The following is an 8,058-nucleotide window of genomic DNA, read 5'->3' as shown; positions in this document are numbered from 1 at the left end:
CGCGTCGTGGAGCACTGCCAACACCACCTAGACAGAAGGCCTCCGCATGGTTTCCTCTTCCTCTATGAAACGTCATCACAGTCGGATCACGCTCGGTCGCCTATTGGACCCGAGCCCGACCTTCGACGCGCTGATTGGCCACGAGCCGCAGCCGAACACTGACGCAGCACTCGTGCCCAATCTCTCGCCTTGATCGATCTGACTATGATGACGCGTGTGGAGGCCTTCTGTCCAGGTGGTGTTGGCACTGCCCACCCACAGTGTGGGACTCGCAACGCTAACGCTACAGTGCTTGCGTTTGCTCATGTATACGCAATACTAAAGCTGACTAATACTGTATGGCCCGCGTGAAACTCAGTTTTGGCTTCGAAGAAAAGAAGTTCATTTCCTTTACGGCTGCCTTTTTTTTAAAATTTGTTTCGCGGGTTTGCCTTATAGATAAAGGCGTGGCGTCTGACAATTAAAGCCTCTGCCCCACGCTTACAAAGCCTCTGACAAAGCCTCTGCCCCAGGACAGTTCATCAGCTCAAGTTAGTTACGTAATCATAATTCCTCAAAACATTACACAATAATAAAAAAAAGAAATCAGACAAGTCTTAGCAACAAGAAAAAATAAACACTACGCTCATTTGGTTTAAAAAAAAAAAAAGAAAGAAAGAAAGAAACACTAACGTGGAGCGCAAGTTCGTCTGCTTATTGTGCAGGGATTGCTGTGACGTCACAACGACGCAGAGTTCTGATTGGCTCTGATTGGCAGGATAGTGGGTAGACCTCAATGCTAGAAGCCTTGAGGTCTACCCACTATTTGTTCTTCAACCAGCCAATAAGAGCTCGGCAATCTGACGTCATCGGAACCCTTGGGACGAACTTACGCTCCGCATAAACGTCATAAATACACTACTCATGTAAAAAAAAAAAAAAGAGTGCAAGGTTATATATTTTCGATATATCAGCAACAACAACAACTAAAACTATAATTGTTTTTAATTCGTTTTATATAGTAATTATGTTCTTGGGGCAAAACACTATCCAGATGAAAATACGATTTGACTGCCGAACAAGAACCTTCTGCGATCACTTTTAAAGCTAGAAAAAGTGTAATTAAACTTAATGTTTAGATCCGTTCTATTTTCAGTTTTGGTTGGTTGAAACGTTAAAGTTTGTTGGCCATACGGTATCGTTCGCTTTAGGTTTCTAATCGGGTATGCATTCAGGCTTTCCGTTACAGTGGCGACATAAAGTCTACTTTTATGTATCCATTATAAAAGACTGAAGTAATATACTTTGTCTGCCTTACACATATTGAATTTGATGAATTGTTGGCGTCTTTAGATTTCTGGTATCCCCTTTAGAATTTTCACACATCCGCAAGTTATTTTATTTAAAAAAAACAAGCTTGTTATAGTTCGCCGCTTTCGCCGCTCCCCAGACCAAAATCCCATAACTAATCTTAGAGTAAAATAAGGAATAAGAAAGTGGGTGTTTTAACCAGGTAGTACACAATTTTGTATTCTAGAAATGCTTCCTGTTACCCGAAATAAATAAGCCTTTAGGACAACTCCAAGATAGGTCCTCAACAAACCATACTCCCAAAACCTCTTGTTTTGCCACCTGCTCCAATGATGTGCCCTCAAATATTATAGACGCTTTCAGACAGCTGTGCATGGACGCCGCCTTAACCAACCTTCCGTTTTCGTTTCCTCTTATTCCGTTTGCTTTACTTCACCATTACCAGAGCAGGACAGGTTATTGCCATTTTGGATGCTACTGCGTCCTTCTCCCCAGGATTGGCTTTTGTGTAGGCTCGTTAACACCCGCTTCAGATGCTCGGCATCTCGATAAGACAAAATAAGGTCAGCAATGGCGGCTGTAATCTGGCGCTTGTGCAAGTCGCCTATATTAGTGAAACTTACTGCTGCTTATTTGCTTACTTGCTGGTTTAAAAATTATATATGTAGTTTTACTTTTATTTAAACGTAGACGATTTATTTGTAACCATTTTAATAATCTAGAGAGATATTCATTAGCGAACTCTTCTACGCACTTTGTCGTCGCACCAGCAAGAATATATTGGTGTCGTCCGCGTGCATTAGTAGTTCAAGGACGTCATGACAAATGAATGAAATTACTCGCGTAATGTTATCCATTCGTCATGACGACTATCACGATCTAAATGTTCCGTAAATACCGGGTTCAAAGAACAGCTGCGATTCGAGTTTCCCCGCTTGGTTTTTGGGTTAGCTCCTACACTCTGTCCTTGATTATTCTGTGCACCATTTATCTTTTTGATATAATTACTAGGTGCGCTGGCCCAGGTACACAAACTCCAGCACGTCCGATTTTCAATTTTCAGTTTTATTTTTATTTTTCAAAAAGCCGGCCCATACAAAAACTGTAAACGTCTTATTTTTCGCGGGCTCAGTATTTCGCGATTTAGGTCCAAGCTGAAGTTTTGTAATAATTCGCGGGTTCTAATTTTCGCGACGCGGTTGTATCTCAATATATATACTGTAAACGACTTATTTTTCGCAGCTGAAGTTTTGGAATGATTTGCGGGTTCTAATTTTCGCGACGCTGTGGGATCGCAATACAGATTCCAATGTGTTTACATTTTACCGGAATTGTTCGCGGGACCTATTTTTCGCGAATTGTATGCGATTCGCGAAATTCGCGAAAATTACGTCCTCGCAAAAATTAAGTGCATTCACAGTAAATGAAAAAGACAGATGGACCCATAGCCATGGCTAGTGTGGGTTCATTAAAAAAAAAAAAACTATTATCTAAGATGAAGAGCGTTTAACTTTTAAATTAAGAGACAAACTAAAAAAATAAATAAAAGCAACTTAACAGAATAAAGAAATAATTTATTCTGAGCTACATTAGGTAACCAAGCAAAAGCAGTTGCCATGAGATGAAGATGATTTAGGGAGAAAAGAGAAGCTAGTGGTTCAGTGACTTATTAAAGTTGTGCTAATTTTGAAGATCAACTGAAAATGAGTTCCAGATTTCTGTACCAGTGAATTGGATTAGTCTTTCCCCGTATACTTTGTGGCATTGTGACGAAAACCTTTAAGAAGTATTGTCGTTGGAAATGGGTTGTATGTAGTTACAATTATATGAACCAGTGTAGCAAATTTGTGTGTTATTAATATCCCGAAGTGGGAGTATACGAAGCTGATCAAATGAATTGCGCGATTTTTGTGTGTAATATGAGTTGGTTATAATTCGAATGGCCATTTTCTGTAAAATAATTATGGGCATGAGATAGGTGTCGTAGGTCGCACCCCACGCTTCTGTACAATTTGTTAGATGACTATGAAATACGGAAAAATTGATAATTCTTATTGTGTGAGAGTTAAAATACTGCCGAAACTTTAGCAAAATAGCATGGGTATGATAATTTTTGACTAATATAGGTAATAGGATATATCCCCAATGTAAATGACAATCGAAAATAATCTTTAAGTATTTAAATGTGGTTACCTGTTCTATTGTAGAACTACCAATGTAAATTTGACAGTTATCATAGTTGATATGATTTTTGTATAAGTGAAATATGACATATTTCGTCTCACATGCTTGGGGTCGACGCTTGCCGTGATAAATGACTCAAAAATGTTTCGAGACCTCATTCCGCCTTTCAAAAGTTCTTAATGATAAAAAAAAAGAGAAGACCCTTACGCAGTTATTGAGGCGAGGCACATTATATGCGCAACCTGAATAACGGTATAGCCGCTCGCTTCTTCTTCGTTGTGCCACGATTTTGAACACTACTAAACATTTTAAACGAAAATAAATAATAATTTAGCAAAAACAAAATTTACCAACGTGGAGGACAGGTGAGCATACAGAGAGGACAGGTCACAAAAAAACAGCGAAGAGTAAAAAAAAAAAAAAATTAAAAAAAGAGGAAGAGAGATTTTTCAATAGCTTCCCTGAGACGCAGCTCGGCGGAAGTTTCTCAGAGCGGAGGAGTTTCTAAAACTCCCCTCCCGTCGCTCTTAATACATACACAGGCACTTCGCAAGTTCGTGGACCGATTTATGTGCGTTCGTACACGTTCGGCGATGAGAGCCCCACTCTTGGCGACGGTCCTTTTGTGCACCGCACCGCCGACCGTCAACCCCTCCTCTCACCGACGAGACAACGGCACCGCGTCCCCCCTCGTCGCGCATATATTAAAAAAAAGAAGTAACACATAAAAGTAACATATAAAAGTGAAGTGTAAAAGTAACGCATAAAAAGAAAAAAGACCAGACCCGACGTGTGGAGGTCAAGGCGGGGTCACGCGAACCGCTCTTTGGCAGCTTGGTGCCTGCACTGTACTCCACGTCACCGTACGATGGAACGCAACGAACGCTGTACGAGCCATCCCCAGCCAATCAGATTCGGCGTGAGTGCCACGTGACATGAGGAAGGGGCGCAGCGACGCCAGTAGGGCGGGTTGTCACGTGATGCGTTCAAAGCGTTGGATTGGTGGGGATGGCACGTGGCTTTCGCTGTGTTCCGTCGGAAGGGAAAATGGAGTGTAGGGTGCCTGCTGGCCATTGTTGTCTTGTGTGTGCGCTCGCCGATGGCGTGGAATCGAGCGTTCGATTTTGTTGCGCCGCTCGGCTAATAGAGCACCGGCGCGGGCTTCGGCGAAGGTTGTAGTTGTCCTCTTTGGCGGGTCACTTCCACAAAGCTAGCTGGCGTGGTGCTTTCTAGTTCGAGGTGGGTCTTTTTTTAGGGAGGCTTGATTTTCTGAGTTGTCGCGATGCCTGCGGGGTTTTATTGTTAGGCTGTGTTTTAAAGTTAAAAAAAAGAGAAAGTCAAAGAGAAAGGTTTATTCACGTCACGATAAATGAAAGAATAAACATATAAAGCGGGGAAAAAAGAAAGAATAGCCACTCCGTGATTCAGTGGGGGATCAGCAAGGAAAGTAAACGGTGTAAGAAAATTAACGTGCTAGAGTGCACTATATTGAATATGGCAATGGGCTCTCTAATATTAAAGTTTGCTTCAAACGTAGGGCTATCTAGGAGCTGAAATTCTATCCTTGAACATCCAGTTCTATTTGAAGTCAAAATTTGTTTTTTCTTTCTTTCTTACGAGTTAAGCAAACAATGTTATTGTTTTACGCTTAATATTTTTTTGTTCTTTGACGAAGGCAATGACCACGATAGCCAGCTATTTGCTCATCACCTGAACATCCCTTCAACGTTTTTTTGTTTAATATTTGGACTTTATTTAGCTATCTTATTAGTTCAGACCATAAAACAATTGCCTTCTCCGTAGGGGCCTGTAAAGTTTAGACAATGCCTTGCTTAAAATTTCAAACACCGATACCTTTTAGCAAAAGGTGCATTCTATCAGATAAATTGATATTGCGCTCCCTAGTTCCTCAAATTCCGTCTTGCTTTGAGAGACTCGAATAAAAAATTCCAATCTGTTGTGCAGAATTTTATGCGAACCTTGTCGTATGGATGTTTTGACAGTGGAAAGTTAGACTGCCTCAAGAAACGCCTGATGTGTTATCATTGTTGATAACACATCAGACAAAATAGCTGGACAATTAATGGTGACTGCATGGAAGTAGGAAAGTGCTGCTGGGCGCAGTAGGACCGCCAACTTTTGGGTCTTTATAGTGAGTCTCGTAGTAGCACGTGACTTGGATATCAAAATGCCAGAAATATCGTCACCTAGCCATGTATCCGTGTGACCCCGCGTTCAATATTGCCACGCGCGTCGCCGAGCGAGCGTGGCCGAATGGCCACGCTCGCTCGGCGTGGCCGAATGATTGCCGTGCTTGGCTTTAGCGCGGAGGCCCCAAGTTCGATTCCTGGAAGAGGGCGCTCTTTTATTTATTCCTTCAATTTAGCGTTCTCGTAACTACGAGAGCCTTGTCGTCTGATCGAGGTACGAATGTTCTACGCGTCGAAGATTTCATAAACCCACGCGGGTACAGAGCACGACACTGTTAGCGCGAACAAGCGATCGCCGGTTTTTCGAGTGTTTCTCTTTGAAACCAAAGGATGTCATCCAAGTTATTATTGGTATGGAAAGAGCTCATTAACTTCTATAATGTAAGCGATAACATTTCGTGCTCGCTAATACTATTTAGGAATAAAATGCGAAAATGCGCCGACGTCGTGTTCGCGCTAACAGTGTCGCGATGTGTACATAAGGGACTCCGCATGGCGAGCGGAGTCAGTCTCGCCCTTGCAGTCGATCCTGCTGTTTCGCCGACATCTCGACGCCTGGGACGCTAGCCTTTTTCTATTTTGTTTTGGGCATACGTTCGCCCCATCAAAAGTTTCAGTTTCCTCAGTTATTTTGTGTGTCGTCACCTTTTCATCTGTAACATTTTGGTGGAGGTGCTAAAAACAACCCATGCAGCGTACCCCTTCGAGGGCCCGCAGTGCTAGCCCGGTCCCCAGCGAAAGAAGCGTCCGCTCCCAGGAATCAAACCTGTGGCCTCCGCGCGAAAGCCAAGCATGGGAACCATTCGACCACGCGAGCCCTCGCTCGGCGACGCGCGTGGCAATATGAGCTGAAACGCACGATCAAGCCTTTTTTATTCTTATATGGTCCCCATAAGTTTTATTGTCTCTCAATGGGCTAAAAGGTCAGGAATGTGGAACCTTTACTTCGCATTTCATTCATGGATTAATTGAACCACAGCTATTTTAAAATCTGGCAGGTACCTGAAGAAACACGAAGGACTGTACCCAGCTCAAATTGGCAGCAACTGTACATACTTGCGAGCGCGCTGTGTGGATGTGTGTGTGTGTGCGTGCGTGCGTGTCTTGGCTTCCAACCAACGTTTATGTGGTAACATTCATTACTGGCCGTCCTGTCATGTATATACTTCTGCTTCTTTCCGGCTTTCAATCAACATTCAGGAGGTAACATCTATTCTAGAAACAAAGAGCTCGTTGTTGCGTACTACGTTCAATGTCGAGCGCTGAGCATTGCTGCAGATTGCGGAAGGGACGTCGCCATGAATATACTCTGTGCGTCTACATGACCTTCGTCGTTGTACAACATATAGAAGAAAATAATTACGATTGTAAACACCGCAAGGACTTCCCAATCTTCTTCTCGATGGTCAGCTCTAATGGATCTTCCGGGCGTGTTCAGACGCAAACGACGCGGAGACAATTCTTTTGGCCGTTTCGTTGTCGGGGAACGAATCGTTTCCGGGGCCGGGGTGTGAACGACCGCTGCTGGACATACAGCGCCGACATTGTTGTCTTCGAAGGCTCGAAGACTACGCCTTGGCTTTGTTGCTTTGGACATCGTGGCACTCGGGGAATGAGTTGAGGCTCCGTTCTCATCATCGAAACGACCGCGACCGTCGAAGAAGAATGTAATTCCGTTGTTCACGTAGGTTCCCACCGTAAAGTGGCCGTGCAGGCATATGCTTCCTTGGATAGGCGACCTTGGTTGCTTGAGAGTTTACAAAGGGAAAGGGGGGCAGTAGCGAGTGCAGCTTGAAAAGTCAGCAGTTTCCCATTTCGATCTGGACGAGCATTGTACCGGCGTTTGCTCGTGTAGTCACCACGACGTTGTGCATGTTATTTCTCATCTACACACCAGACGACCATTCAGGTTGACTAACTTCTTGATGTTTAAACATGATATAAAAATTAAATAGCGCAAAGGTTAGACAAAGGACAAGGGACAGAACCATGTAGACAGGACAAGCGCTAACTCACAACTGGCGTTTTAATAGACAGGACACTTGTCCTGTCCACATGTTCTGTCTTTTGTCTAACCTTTGCGCTATTTAATTTTTATATCATGCATATCCAACTAGCCCACCTCAATATCTTAGTACGATGTTTAAACATACACACAATTTAAGAGCAGCTTGAGCCGTTATCTGTCAAGCGTTTTAACAGTTTATGCACACATGGATACCGATGTACGTTTAAGAACTTCTTTCAGTGGACAAAGAAAATGATATCAAAGGGGGATTAATTGCCAACTTTTTGCACGGTATGGAGCGCGACCATAACTACGTATATCGATCATTCTTTTTCTTTAACCTCAACTTTAAAACTGTTTTATTAT

The sequence above is a fragment of the Ixodes scapularis genome, unplaced genomic scaffold (genome assembly GCF_016920785.2).
Source record: "Ixodes scapularis isolate PalLabHiFi unplaced genomic scaffold, ASM1692078v2 PGA_scaffold10__122_contigs__length_95168666, whole genome shotgun sequence".
NCBI lineage: Eukaryota > Metazoa > Arthropoda > Arachnida > Ixodida > Ixodidae > Ixodes > Ixodes scapularis.
Note: the sequence above shows the minus strand (reverse complement) of the source record.